The sequence below is a fragment of the Petaurus breviceps genome, unplaced genomic scaffold, assembly GCF_028583685.1.
Source record: "Petaurus breviceps papuanus isolate PSGF00001 unplaced genomic scaffold, PetGlider_PUasm1.0 90842, whole genome shotgun sequence".
NCBI lineage: Eukaryota > Metazoa > Chordata > Mammalia > Diprotodontia > Petauridae > Petaurus > Petaurus breviceps.
In genome coordinates this window covers 25,473,698-25,488,598 of record NW_027187358.1, presented here as the reverse complement: position 1 = coordinate 25,488,598, position 14,901 = coordinate 25,473,698, and positions in this window count along the sequence as shown.

The following is a 14,901-nucleotide window of genomic DNA, read 5'->3' as shown; positions in this document are numbered from 1 at the left end:
TTTTTTGGATATTTGATACATTTTGAAGCTTTATTTCTTCTTCTTTTTCTTTTTTTTAATTCTTATAAAAGATGGCTCTCTAAGAGTGGAAGAGGGAAGGATAAAGGACAAATTGAGATGATATGAATATAGTTCTTATCCCAAAGCCTATTGATATGAGATTCTTTCCTCATTGGTGGAGATGAAGACTTTAAAGGAAAAGATGGAGTTGACAAGAATGGGAGAACTCTAACCATCTTCAGAACTCCAAGCACTAAGTTTCTCTGGGAGCTTCTGGCTTCCAGCTTTGAGATGGAAGATGGAAGAGGCCAACCCTACTTCAAGTTACTGAAGGAAAAGACTCTGAAAAGATATCAGAGGAGTGATCTCACCATGTCCCTATTCCTTACTTGCTATACTAGAAACTGCTGCTACACTAGAAATTGAGGGGAGTTTACCCTTGGGCAAGCTCTAGAACTCTCTCTTGGTTGAGCTGTGGTACCTCACTTCCAATGGGAGAGTTCCTTCACTCTGTATTGTCTGATATATATTTTCCTATGTATTTGATTTCTGTATTGCTATGGACTTGGATAAATAGGTTTCTCTCCTACCTGCTCTGTTAGTTGACTGTGGAACTAGTATTAGGTAGAGAAGTGATCAAGCCTTGGATATAGAGTTTGGGGTCCCCCTTTTCCTCAATAAATAGAAATAGTAATAAATTAGATTGAACCTGATCATGTCCCCTAGACTAACAATATTTAAGGGAGCATATATATATAACTTTTGCCTAGTATTTCCCCTAAGGAGAGCAGAATGGCCTCTGGCTCCAAACTCCTACTTCCCATCTTGGCAGGAATTAATGGCTCCCTTGGAGAAGGGTGGTAGGAGAAAAGGTTAGATATATCTATGCTGTTTCCTTTAGAGTCACACAATAGCAACCCCTCATAACATATGGGTCTTAATACATGGGGCCTTCTTTACATAAAAAATCAAATATATCACTATTTTTTGAAGTCATTAATCAAACTGAAAGAATCATATGGAACCTTGAATCACAGGATAAAGTCAGATGATGCCACACATTACTGGCTACATATATGTCAGCAATTTAATTTGGAGCCAGTCAATTGAGTGAGAGAATATTGCAAATCTGGAGATGGCTCTCCAGGCTCCTGAAGGAATTTCTCTTGGAGAGAAGAGTATGCTTTCCTCTCTCTCTCTTTCTATCTTCCTATCTTCCTCTTCTTCCTCCCCATTTGTCATGCTACTCAAGGGAAAAGACTTGTAGGAGACAATGCATTCAGGTGAGAATAGAAAGAAATATGGCTGAAGGCAAAAAGGTTTCCAAAGAAAGGGCAATCATGTAACCAAGAGGTATAATTATATGTAACCAGGGCATGACCTTGTGAACTTCAAATGAACTGGAGGTCCATTTGGTTATGGATAGCAATGTTTACAGGCTCAAGCCACAGGATCTCCAGAACAATAGTGTCTAATGGTAGCATCTATATCAGGAACCAAGAGATACTCCAAGAATAGACTAGATACATGGAGCAAAGGCAATTTCAGAACTCGTCGGAAACAATGACTTCTGGAGATCAGTGGAGAGTTACAACAAAGGAAAATTTCATAAAGATAACATGAAGGGAGAAAAGACTTTCCAGGAAATGTGTTTACCCTTTGGCCACATGTGTTCTCTACACATGTTTCATTAACATTGTACTCTAAGTTTGATCCCTTCTTTTCCCAGGGGCTTTGTGGATACAAGAGGATAGTGTGCTCATAACTTTTTGGAGGAACGAGTTGGCTTTTTAGTTGCTGTTTATGCCTAGTAAAATGCTCTTTTAAAAAAGATACCCAATTCTAAAAGCTAATTAAGTGTTTATAATAATCAACAGGAAGCACACTGTTCAGAGCTCATGAGCAAAACACAAAAAATCTGCCCCTTCCCTCTATTACCTATAGAACCTTGAAGGGAGAAGTACTTAGCCACAATTATTGGCCAATACCTCAGTTCCTACTGAGTTGAGAAATTAGCCCTGGAGGTGATACTACTTTATGAACCTCGATAAATGGACTTACATATTTGTTACAAATTATTCTCCTATCCTGAGATAAATACTATCATCATTTCTTACCATTCAATAATTCACACTTCTGAAAAAGAGAAAGAAAAAATACTTCCTATTTGCATATTTGCTTTAATATCTAAATATCTTATATTTGGAGAAAAGTGAATGGGAGAGGAAATAAATAAGAAAGAAAATACTCAACTAGAGGCCTATAAATTCTAAAATCACACACAAAACCTATACATCTTAAAGGCTTCCCACTATAGTATACTATATATGAAAAGTGATCAATAAAGATTTCTTGATTGTATAAATGAATATTTTTCTACCTTTCTCTCTCTATATAAATGTATATACATATATTTGCATATATAATATATGTATATATGTGCACACACATACCAATAAGTATATACACATACACCTGATGTTTTAAAGGTAAAGGGCTTCTTCTTCATACACAAAATTATGGACTCCCTAAAGACCTATATAATCAAATCAGATCCCATAACTCAAGCCTTTTGATCCCACAAATTTTTCAGATCCCAAACTCAAGCCAAGGGAGAGAAAATTTAAAAAGGAAGATTTAAAATGAGAAAGTAGGGGCGGCTAAGTGGCACAGTGAGTAGAGCGCTTGCCCTGGAGTCAGGAGGACCTGAGTTTGGATCCGGCCTGGCCTCAGACACTTAACACGCGCACACACACACACACACACACACACACACACACACACACACCGCGTGTCCTTGGGCAAGTTACTTAACCCCAATTGCCCTCCAAAAAAAAAAAGCAATAAATAAAATAAGAAACTTACTTCCCCTCTAAAAAACACTGAAATTTAGTTATTGAGATATTTCTGTCATATAAGGCTGAACTTTGAAATAATCTGTTACTTGCGGGGGAAAAGTCAAAGCATCAGGATATCATATCTCTTGTGGTGCAGCATATTTATCGTGTCATATTATAGGTAAGGTTTCCCATGAGAATACTCTTTCTCTGTGTAAGAAAACATAAATACTATGGACATATTTTAAGAACAGCCTTAGTTATATTTGCTCCAAGCAATGGTACAGGCCAGATACAATTTGTATTCATTTCTGTATTCATTGTATAACCCTAGAATTTTGCCCAGTTTTTTTCTTTACTTGAAACAGTCTCAGGACTACAGACAATTTTCAACATGATAGTACTAGTGAGGCGATAATATACTGACTAAGTGTGGAAGAGCTTAAACAATCTTGATACAACATTTACGTTGCTAGATAAGTCTTCCTCCTTTTTTGTTTCCATCAAAAGAAGCTCAATTTCTTTTTTTTTTCCTTTCAAACTCCTAGACTTTCAAGACTGTATCAACAAGGGGGAGGAGGGGAGAAATCATTTTTGCAAAGTGGTTTTAGCAGTACTACCAAAGGAAAAATGATACAACCAAATTTAATGTATTGAGAGAAGATTTTTTTCCTCTTTTCAAAAGAAAATATATTTAACTGTGAACCTATAGTAATGAAAACAGGCTGAGTAAACAGCCATGCCAGTAATTTTTTTTTCACATAAATGAAACATATGTTTATTTGAGTTGGGGGAGGAAGGAAGAGAAATTGGATGTAATGGCTTGTTTTGTTTGCCTTTTTTTAAACCTCTTTAGGAAGTGGGTCCTAAATTATAAGAAATAGAAAAGATTTTGGTATGATAAAATTCATTATTATATTGATTCATGTATAATGTGGATCAAATCATATGTTCTCAAACATAACAATTATATGTGGAAGAAGTCTGATGTGACCTGTAACACAGATGGCAGGAGTTCATTCCCCAACACCATTTTTATAGTTGAGTTTTGCTGGAAAGTAAAATGCAACATCTCATTTACCAAAGTAATTTGCAGTGAATGAGGAGAGAAAGAGGCTAATAGAGATAGGAAATTATGGGAAGCCAAAACTAGTCCAAAGGACTATTTCTACAAACACTGCATTTTGAAGAAAAAAAATTGAGTGTTTACAACATCTGTTTAGCACTAGGTAGAACTTTTAGACTGAAAGGGATGGGGGGGAGTAGAAACTATCATTTAGCTTCACTCCTCTGTCCTTGATAAAATTCCTTACTGGGTTTGAGCAGCTGGTATTATACTAGAGTACACTGTTTGATGTTAGTTTATCTTTGACATTGCATAGCAATGGTGGGCACCAGCATTACCTCCAGAAACTGCATATTTGTCATGTTAAGCATTTTAAGGTCACCTTTCAATGTCTTGCCTTCTATGTTCTCTGTTGATAATTTCATTTTTAGAACCATCAAGCAAAGAATCATCAAATTATAGGATGTTAGAGCTAGAAGAAATCATAAGGACCATACATCCCAACTCCCTCATTTCACAGTGGATATAGCACAGCACCTGACATACAGTAGTCAACTAATAAATGCTTGTTTGATAGGGTGCCCACCTAAGTCTTCCTTTTTATTATTTGTATTTTCTAAATTCTTGTTGACTTGGCTTGACTTACAGATAGAGAAAACTGAGGCTGAAGTGGTAAAGTGACTTATCCAAGATTATATAAATAGTCAATAGTAAAACTAGAACTAGAACTCTGATCTCTCAATTCCCAGTCATCAAATGGAATCATGAATTCTTGCAGTGTGTCAGAGCCCAGCACTATAGCTAGCACATACATCCTATGTACCTAATTCATGTTTGCCAATTGATCAGGTGCCTATCACAGCCATCCTTTTCATTATGTCTTTGCATTTTCTCCCGACTTAAAGACTTACCACCATTCTTGTGCTTTCCAGTTCTGGTTTGTTTCCCAACTATCCTGCACTCACAATCAGTAGAGAATTAGATGTCTCCTCAGAAAAGTAGTGTAGAGACTGTGTTACTTTGCAAATTATTCATCTTTCCCCTTATACCAAGAATTTGACTTTAGAAATTTCAAAGACAGACCTCATGATGCCTCCAAGTGGAAGGATGGGATTAAAACCTGAAAATTGGCTTACTTCCTTATCAATACAGTCTGTCCCCAAAGCATACCAAGACTTTTTGAACACCCTTTAAACTGAACCCAACATCTATACACTACTGAATCCTTCCATGATGCTTCAGCACAGGGTCTCTCAGTTTTTACAACCTATCTTTCCTGAGAACGCAAAGAGCTTTTCATTTAGTAGCTCTGAAACCCGAAGTGGGGTAATAATAAGGGTATTTTTATGGTTTGCATATTTTAAGATTGCAAAAAAAAAATAGATTCAGTAAATAAATCACTCCTACATTAAGAATGATTACCAGCGTGTAAAGTGGAATGCCGAATTACCTTAGATATATTACCCACAATGCTTTTCAGGGCGGCAGCTAATTAGCAGCAGAAAGGTCATGCAAAAAATAATGTGATTAGAAGAGGTTGAAAGAAAAAAAAATAGCCACATATTTGGACATAGACCAAATTTCCTTTCTGCCACTGTAACTGAAAACCATTGCTTCAATATTTAATGAAATGCTTATGCTGCAGCACCTGGTCACATTGTCAGCACTGCCTAACCACTGCCTCCCCTGTGGGTCATTACTGCAGCCATCTGAAAGGGGGCAAACTGTTCATCGACTACAATAATGCCAGTCTTTAAGAATCTACAGCTACAAAACAGCAGGAGACAGAGTTCTTTGGCTTTGATCTTGGGGAAAATGGCTGGGGGCAAAATGCTATTTCCTACCATCAGAGACCATACAGTTAGCAATAATTCTGTAAGTCAAAGCCCATTCCCAGGACCCAACTTGGCTGCCCTGCTTTGCTTTCTCTCCCCCTCGTAGAAAGCTAGCAGCTCCTGGTGAGAGATCCTTGTCAACAGGAAAACAGTAGTTCACGCTACCCAGCTAATGATCCAATGCATCAATAGCTCAAACAATCACAACAAGCAGATGTCCTAAGTTAATATAGACTTCCCTGGGATTTTACTTGTGAAACATGGCTTTAAAAGGCATTAGTCTTTTGTCCTCACTGGAGAACTGCTAAATCCTGGCACCAATTCCTTGGGTATGTGAACCTCAGCCTAATGGAATTTAATTACTTTAGTGGTATTAATCATCTGTACAGTAGAGCAAAGAGTATTTTATTACCACTTTTAAGGGTTATCGGCACATTTATTTCAAATGAACTGTCAAACGGCATTACGTGTAAGGCATGCCAGGTTTGAATTCTGCAGCTCAGGTGAAAAGAAATTTACAGTTTAAAACTCTTCCCCCATCATCAGAATCCCTTCCATTAATAGTGGGAGCACATATGTAATACTCTCAAAATTAAAAGAAATTAAATGTTGAATTAGCGATTCATTTTTTACTCTGTGGTTTTATTCCCTCTTTCAACCATTTTGACTACTCATTTGCAAAGGTTGCTTTATACCAGGGACCCCAGGAACACCAATTGGCATCAAATAGGCTGTGACACCATTACAGGCTTAGTTACAGGAAAGCCAGGCTAATCTTGTCCATTATCAAGCAACAAGCATCAGCTCAATAACAGAAGATTCTTCCAATTCTCTCCAAGGAGCAAACACTTGTTTGGGTAAATATTTTGGAGAAAATGAATGCCTTCCTTTGCTCCCTGTTTTTCACTTTCTTTTAACTATGCTGAATTGTTCTCAACAAGGCGCCTGAGAAACTCTTGCATCATTTATAAAGCTCTCCTCCCAAGTTAAATAGACCTAAGAGTGGACTATAAAATGCCAAATGGAGGTTAATCCAGTAGACTTCAGTCAACTTTCTGTGTGTTATGAAGCATGTCACAAAGCGCAAAGTGCAGCAAGCTAGACAGAGGTTGAAAAGAGGGCAGGGAATTCAGTAAAGAAGTTCAGATAAAGATATGGTCAGAGAGGCCAGAATGCCACAAAACAGTTTCCTTCACTATAGAAAGATTCACACTGCCCCGCAAAAAAGCCAACATCTACCTTGGAACTTAGGTCAGTGTAAATGATTAGAGTGGGGAAAGAATCCTCCTCTGTATTTTTTCTAAATAAAACACCTTTGTTTCTTCTTTTCCCCCTTCTTTGACTCCTTACAATCCCTGACCTGTTCCATATCCACCTGTTTAAGGCATTTTCCACTCATCTCATTTCAGAGACATTCTGCACCGAGCAGCAAATGAGAGCAATTTGTGACATGAGATACTGCATGTGCAAAAGACACATAATTAGTGTCAAAATGGATGCATTTGCTTTTTAAAGTCTATTTGTCCTGTGATTTCAAATGAATCAAGCTGCTATATCTCTCTCAACAGCTTCATGCTACTCTGTAATGAATTAAATGGCTCCTGTTGAAAAAAAGAAATGTGTAAGCTCCCTGAATAAAATGGCTGTCTCAAACGTTGGGATAAGAGAACTTTCAAAAGCTCTCATGTCTAGTACCCCTTCATTTACAGATCTCTGCAAAGCACCAAATCTTTGAAGACAAAATATCTCAAAATGAGCGATCTCTTAGGTTTGTCTTTTCAAAGTTTATAATTATGAACAGAGGAAGAAAAAGAAAGAAAGTTAAAGTATTTGGCATTGGTTAAATAAAGAGGCCATCAATACCATGTGAAGCTTTCTGATGTCTCACTGTATAAATGAGACTTAATCACACCCTAAAGAAATTTTATTCTGTGTTTTGAACTCACACATACACATGTACAGACATGCTTACATACTACATATCTCTCACATTCTGTTATAGGAGCACAGATTTAAAGCTGGAATGGATCTTAAAGTTAATCTTCACCAATCTTTTCACTGTAAAGTTGAGGAACCTATGGTCCAGAAATGTTCTACAGGTAACAGAGGTTATAAGCAGTACTGTTGGAATTAGAACCCAAATTCTCTGACTCCCACATCTAGTCTTCTTTTTCATTCCCTAGGTCCCTTCTCACTCTAAACTCTTGTGATTGTTGTTATTGTATATTTGAATATACTTCTTTATTTCTGTTATTATAGATCCCACATATATTTTACATATGCATATACAATTATAATTACAATAGCTTATATTATAATATGTTATATTATAGTGCTTTATGGTTATGAAATATTTTTACTTGTCTTACCTCATTTAATCTTCAAAATAACCCTCAGAGGCAAATAGTGTAAATATTATTATCCTGTCCCAAATTTAGGCTTAATATAAGGGGAAAATTTCAAGTAAGAGCTATCCCCAAAAAAATGAGCTTTGAGATACAAGATCCCCCTAGGATCACAGCTCTAGAGCTGACCTAATTTCATTTTTGTCTTTCTATCACCAGTGCCTAGTACAGTGCCTCATAAATAGGAGGCATGATATAAATGATTCCTTGATTTATTGGAAGGGTTATCAGAAGCCATCTAATACTATCTCCTTAATTTACATATAATTAAAATACCTAAAAATATTTAAAACAGTTTGGTGTCTCACTTTTTCATTTATTTAAGCAGCATATAGTAGGAACTTAATATATTTTTAAAATTCATTCATTCATTTGGTTCCTCCAAGTACTGCTTAACTTACAAGTTTGCCAAAAAAAAATGCAGGACACGTTCTCTTGTCAAATAAGAATTCATTTATATAATTTCTTATATTAGGTAGGTCAATATCATATATTCCATATGAAAAGAGAAATATCATCTGGGACATTGAGGGACTTGAACCAAGGATATTTAAAAAGATAACATTGATAAATAAATTACGAGAAAAAGAAAATCAGGGAGAATGTTCTCATTGCCACCATTAAATAAGACCAAAAATACAAAGTCCAATATCTAAAAGTGTTCAATATCTGCTATTACAAAAGCAGATTAGGAGACTAGCATTTAATAGCTAGGTAATTAACATATAAATACTTACTGAACTGAGAAGGGAAGAAAGGGAAAAGAAAATTCTTTCTGACTCAGCTCCATGCCACTAACCATTATACATGGAGGTCAGGTTTACCTCCCATTGCTGAATGTCTCTTGAAGTCTCCCTTTTATGCAGGGGTCCAGGCTCACTAGACAGCTGGCTGATGCATTGGACAAGGCATTAAGCTTGCAGTCAGAAGGACTCATCTTCATGAGTTCAAATCTGGTCTCAGATACTTACTAGCTGTGTGACCCTAGGCAAGTCACTTAATCCTGTTTACCTCAGTTTCCTCATCTGTAAAATGAGCTAAAGAAGGAAACAGCAAACCACTCCAGTATCTTTGTCAAGAAAACCCCAACATGGGGTCACAAAAAGTCAGACACGACTGAAATGACACAACAAGAACAATAAAACCAGGCCCATCAACTTTCATTCCTCTCCTATCTATTCTTGACTTCAAACTTCAAAACCATGGCTCTGTGCCAGAGACTGTCCCTACCTCTTCCCTCTCTCCTCCGTTTCCCAGGTCCTTTTTGTGTGTTGTTTCTTTCTATTACATTGCAAGATCCTTGAAGATCTTTTTTCCTTGTCTTTGTATCTCTAATGCTTGGCACAGTGCCTGGCACATGGTTGAATGCTTAATAAATCCTTACTGGCTAGGGGTAAAGAACTTCAAATTAAAGGAATGTCCTTCAATTATGAAGTGGCCAAACCAGTTGTGGTATATGATTGTGATGAAAAATTATAGTGTTGTAAAAAATGATGAAGGGAATGGTTTCAGAAAAAACCTAGAAAGACTTTTATGAACTGATGCAAAATAAAGTGAGCAGAACCAGAATATTGTACATAGTAATAGTAATACCATAAAATAATCAACTGTGAAAGACAGCTACTCTGGTCAACACAATGATTCACGACAATTCCAAATGACTCATGATGAAAAATGCTATCTACTTCCAGAGAAAGAACTGATGAACTCTAAATAGAGATTAAAGCATTTTTTAAATTTCCTTCATTTTTTTTTGCAACATGGCTAATATAGAATTAAGTTTGAATGAATTGACATCTATAATGTGTGTCATATTGTTTGCCTTCTCAATGAGTGGGGGAGAAGCTAGAGGAGCTCAAAATTTTTTAAATGTTTAAAAAATAAAATAAAATGAAATAAATGCTTGCTGTCTTGTTTTGCCTTGCCTGGGAATTAGAAAACTAAAACTTCATCCTGTCTTTTTTTCAAAAATAGGAAATATAAGTGCTATATACATACTATTTCTAATGCATAAAATGAAGATATTGTCTGTCTCAAAAAGAATATACAAGGATGAATGAGCAAACTGAACTATATAAATACAATGTATGCTAAACTGAATATTAATGAAAAATATTAAATTCTTTCTTTAAAAACTGCTAAAGGGTTTGCATTGGAGAATTATTTGGGTTATTAATACTAGTGAAGGGACATAAAGTACTCTTTGTGCAAAGTATAGTAATCAAATAGTCAACATTGCACAAGCCTGACATGTCTATTTCAAGGTGTTTTCTCCCCTCCTTAGGTTATAATCTTAGAATTTTCCAAGAAGCCTTTTTCAAAAATATCCCTTTATCAGCTGCCATCCATAGGCCCAAGGGAAAAGCTACACTTTAAGTCAAAATAATTATCAAAAAGCATTGATTAAATTCCTAATGGCACATGACATTGTACTGAACTCTGTACAAAGAGTCATAGCCCTACAGAGGAATTTGTGAGTCCAAACACTGCTAGTTTACTGACCCAAATAGATGCCAAGGGGCAGCTAAGTGGCTCTTTGAATAGAGTGTTAGTCCTGTATATCAGGAAAATAAGTTTAAGTCTGACATCAAATACTTACTGTGTGCTCCTGGGCAAGTCATTTAACCTTTGTTTGTCTCAGTTTCCTCAACTATAAAATGAGAACTTACTTCACAGGGTCATTTTGAAGATCAAATGAGATGATATTTACAGAGTGCTTAGAACATCTGGCACATAGTAGGTACTTACTCCTTTCCCTTTCTCCTTCCCCTAATATTAGCTGTGTGACCAGAAGGGATTATCTATATCTCATTTATAAAATGGGGGAAATAATACTCACAACCAGCAACATTATAAAACTGTTGTGATGAAGATGTTTTCTAATTTTAAGATACTATGTAAATATTATTAAGTTGAGAGAAGTAATATGACTACAAATATATATGATAAGAAACATAAACAGCTGGAAGAAAATTATAAACCAAGATATGAATAGATGATGAGCCAAAATCTATTACTATGTTTACTATCTGAGAGGTAGTAGCACAATCATCCTTGTGAACTAGCACATATATTATTATCATTTTTCAGTTGAGGAAACTAAGGCTCAGAGCGGTCACACCACCAGTAACTGGAAGAGCTAACCATCAATAGCAAGTCTTCTGGCTCTACAAATATTCCTCTTTCCAGGATATCCAATTGCCTCAGGACTTACTGATTGGTTGATACACACTGGACACAAAAACAGTAAGAACACAAAATGCATAGAGGCTGGGAAGAGGGGCTTGGGAAATCCAATTCCAAATCCAAAGGATGTCATATGTTCTTTTCAGTCAATCAAAATCCATTTTTGATCATTCTTGAAGACAAATTGTAGCTACATCCCTTTAAATTTATTCTATGAAAGTTAGATTGCTTTATTTCATTTGAAGTGTCAATCATATATTATTCAAGTGAATGTCTTTTAGTATGAAGTTTCAAAACACAAGCGGTCCCATTTACCACAACCCTTTACTAAAGTTAACTTATATTTATACCACAATAGCCCCAATACTTTTTTTTTACTCTTGAACCAAGATATTTTCATTCTCTGCTATATGTTTCTTAAGGTGAGTTAACTGAAATTAGAGCTAGTACTCCCAATGAAAGCATATCATTGTTTGATGTAATATCAACTTAATATTTCCATATTATTTTCTCCCCCTTTTAAGGCACCCTGGAGTCCCATTTGCTTTCTTAACTGCCTTCATGTGATAGGTAGACTTCTTCACTGAGCTATCCATGATGACTCCTAATTCATTTAAACAGCTCACACTCTTTTAATCATATCTGTTTTCACAGATATCACATCTCTTTTATGAACTAAGAGTTCCTTTGCTAACTGCTTTTCTTCCTGTATGGAATGCACTAGATCAGGTAAGTAATACAGTCCTTGTGGATTCAATTCTTTCCAATGTGGTGTTAATTATTTCTACAAATATATAAAACATATTTTAAAAGATATTTTTCCTGTAGTAAACATTAAAGTCATTAACACTTTTGAAAAAATTTTATAAACCTACCTTTTCATAAATGTCCGCTAATTACTACAGATATGTGTGTTTAGATAAATGTTAGCTCTGTCAGAGCCTACATTTTTTTCTCTTCCTTTAATAATTTATCTTGACAATGGTGCCCAATTTGATATAATGTACACAAAAAGATAGAGCAAAGAGATACGTTACTATACTACTTCTATGACCTTGGACTAGTCACTTTATTTCGCCGGGTCTCAGTTTTCTCATCTATACAAAGAAAAGCTTGGAATCTAGAAGACCTTTATGGTCTCTTCTGGACTTCCAAAACCCATGTCCTGGGATACTTAATCCACTCTGCTTTGGAATGCCCATCCTGGATCTGGGCTATTCTGATTGATGCATGAGTGAGCACAAATTCACATAATCCCTGTGGATTATGCAATTTAACTGGCCCCATAGCAGACACAATGCTTTATATCACATCCATCTATCCACCTTGGCCATCTGTCTGCCATCTGCCTGGCTACCATGTATATACCTCTACTTCTCCCCCCCCCCCCCCCCAACACACACCTTGGCCACCCCTACAATATCCTTCCACCTCTTTCTCTAGGAACAATCATCAAATCAGTGCTAACCTTGGTTCTGGAAAGTGCCTATCAATTGACTCCCTTATGGCTCTACTCAACAGCCATATAACTTCACAGAACATAATATCTTTCCATGTTGACTACATCTCAATATATGAGGCCTCCCCCAATTAGAATTTATAGGAAAAGTAAGGTTTTCATTAACCAGAATATAGCAGCAAAGGATACAAGTTTTGTTGTTGACAGATTTGCATAATGAATTCATAGGATGAGGTAGATAGAAAACAAAGACTTCCCCTCCTTAGCCTGCTTTTTGTTCAGACTCAAATTCATCTTCATCTTAGCCTCAGAGGATTTTATGAGAAGCATCAGATAATTTGAACCCTAGTACCCCAGACTGGAGACACTTACTAAACAGGGGTGCCCATGGAACCTAGAGACAGAAATAGTCTGAATTGGCTATAAACTTAGAATTGATACTACAGTTGAACAGGTTTAGGAATTCTGACAAGTAGTTTGGTCCATCCATCCATAAGCTCGAAAAGTCATGGTGAAGCAGATAAATTGACATATTTTTTTATTGGAAATAGAAGAAATGCTTATCTGTGTTGCCAAATGATGTGGATTGTCATAGGACAGATAATGAATGCTGCATATATAATTGCAACATGTTATATGCTAGTTGTGACACGCTCAATAAGTATTTCTGCACTAACCATTATTGCTCTGTATACTTTTATGCAATATTATGAATGTTTTACTGAAATAGAGAGTGTATATTACATATGTGATCTACATATCTGGTCACTGGATACAACTCTGTAATGTGATGATTATGTGTTTTGCTGAGAATTGTGTCCTTAATTTAGCAAACATCATGTTGCCATGTATGTGATCAATTATAAACTAAACATTATATGCCTCAAGTGCATTAATGCTAGCTGAATGTTGTTCTAGTATAAATACCAAGTATTAGGTGTCTGTATGGGTATTGTACTATGAATTTGGAAGCTGTCGATTTTTGCTGTTTATGATATATATTCAAAAATGTTCATGTGTACTAAGGTAATTTGCAGGGACCATAAATTCTTTAACCAGGGGGAGATTAGGGATAGTCAGGTTTTTGCTGACTAAAATATAGTACCAAAACATTTGAGCTTTGTTATTGACATATATTCATAATAAACAGATTTAAGAGAGTAGAAAACAAGCTCGGTCCCTTAGTCTATCTTTTGCTGTGATTCATGCTTACTTAACCATGTAACTGAGTATATTGGGAGTGTTCAATTATTGGGACCCTAAATTATATAGTTATTTATGATAGAAAGCTTTCATATCTGTCCAGAAATAAGGGTTAAAAAGAACTAATCTTAGACTGGGGACACTAGTTATAAGCTAATTATGTCCTTTAACTGATTAATTGGTGGGGCCTTCTAAACTTTTGTTTTGAGTTGATATAGACCTAGAAATTACCATAAACCTAGAGAAGCCATTCTAGAGACTCCATATATAAGAAAGTTGCTACAAATATAAGCTCCATGAGGGCCAGGACTATACACTTGTGTATTTGAATCCCCAGTGCTTATCATAGCATTTGACATATAGTAGATTTTTTATTGTCATTCATCATTCGTTCCAGCTTTAAGAGTATTAAGAGTATGTTTCTAAGATGACTAAAAGCAATCTGATCATTCTTGGGCTCTATTCCTGGCTCAGTCACTTCACTGATAAACTAATTTCCTGGCAAATGAAAAGGGCCACATGTTCCCAAATTAAAATTACATCACTAGTAGTATGATCTGGGGCAGCATTTTTCTCTTTGTATCCATTTAGTTGTCTGTCAAATGAATGTAGCCATTTTAGCTACCTACCTATGTTTCCTAATTTGCGATTTTTAAAAGAAATGTGATAACCAGATTTTCTCTCCCTTACTTCATCTGAGTGTCTATTTCCAAGCTACTTCCTATCATACCCACCTACAATTATTGCCGGTAAGACTGTGAGATCCTGTCAATCCCCCTCATTTAAGTCCTGTGATTAAGCATAACTGCTAAAACATACTCATATTCTTTCTAGCCAGACTCAGATACCAATGAAAAGGGGAGAAACTGTCATTTCAGAGTCTCATTCCAGCATTAAGAGAAGGTAATTT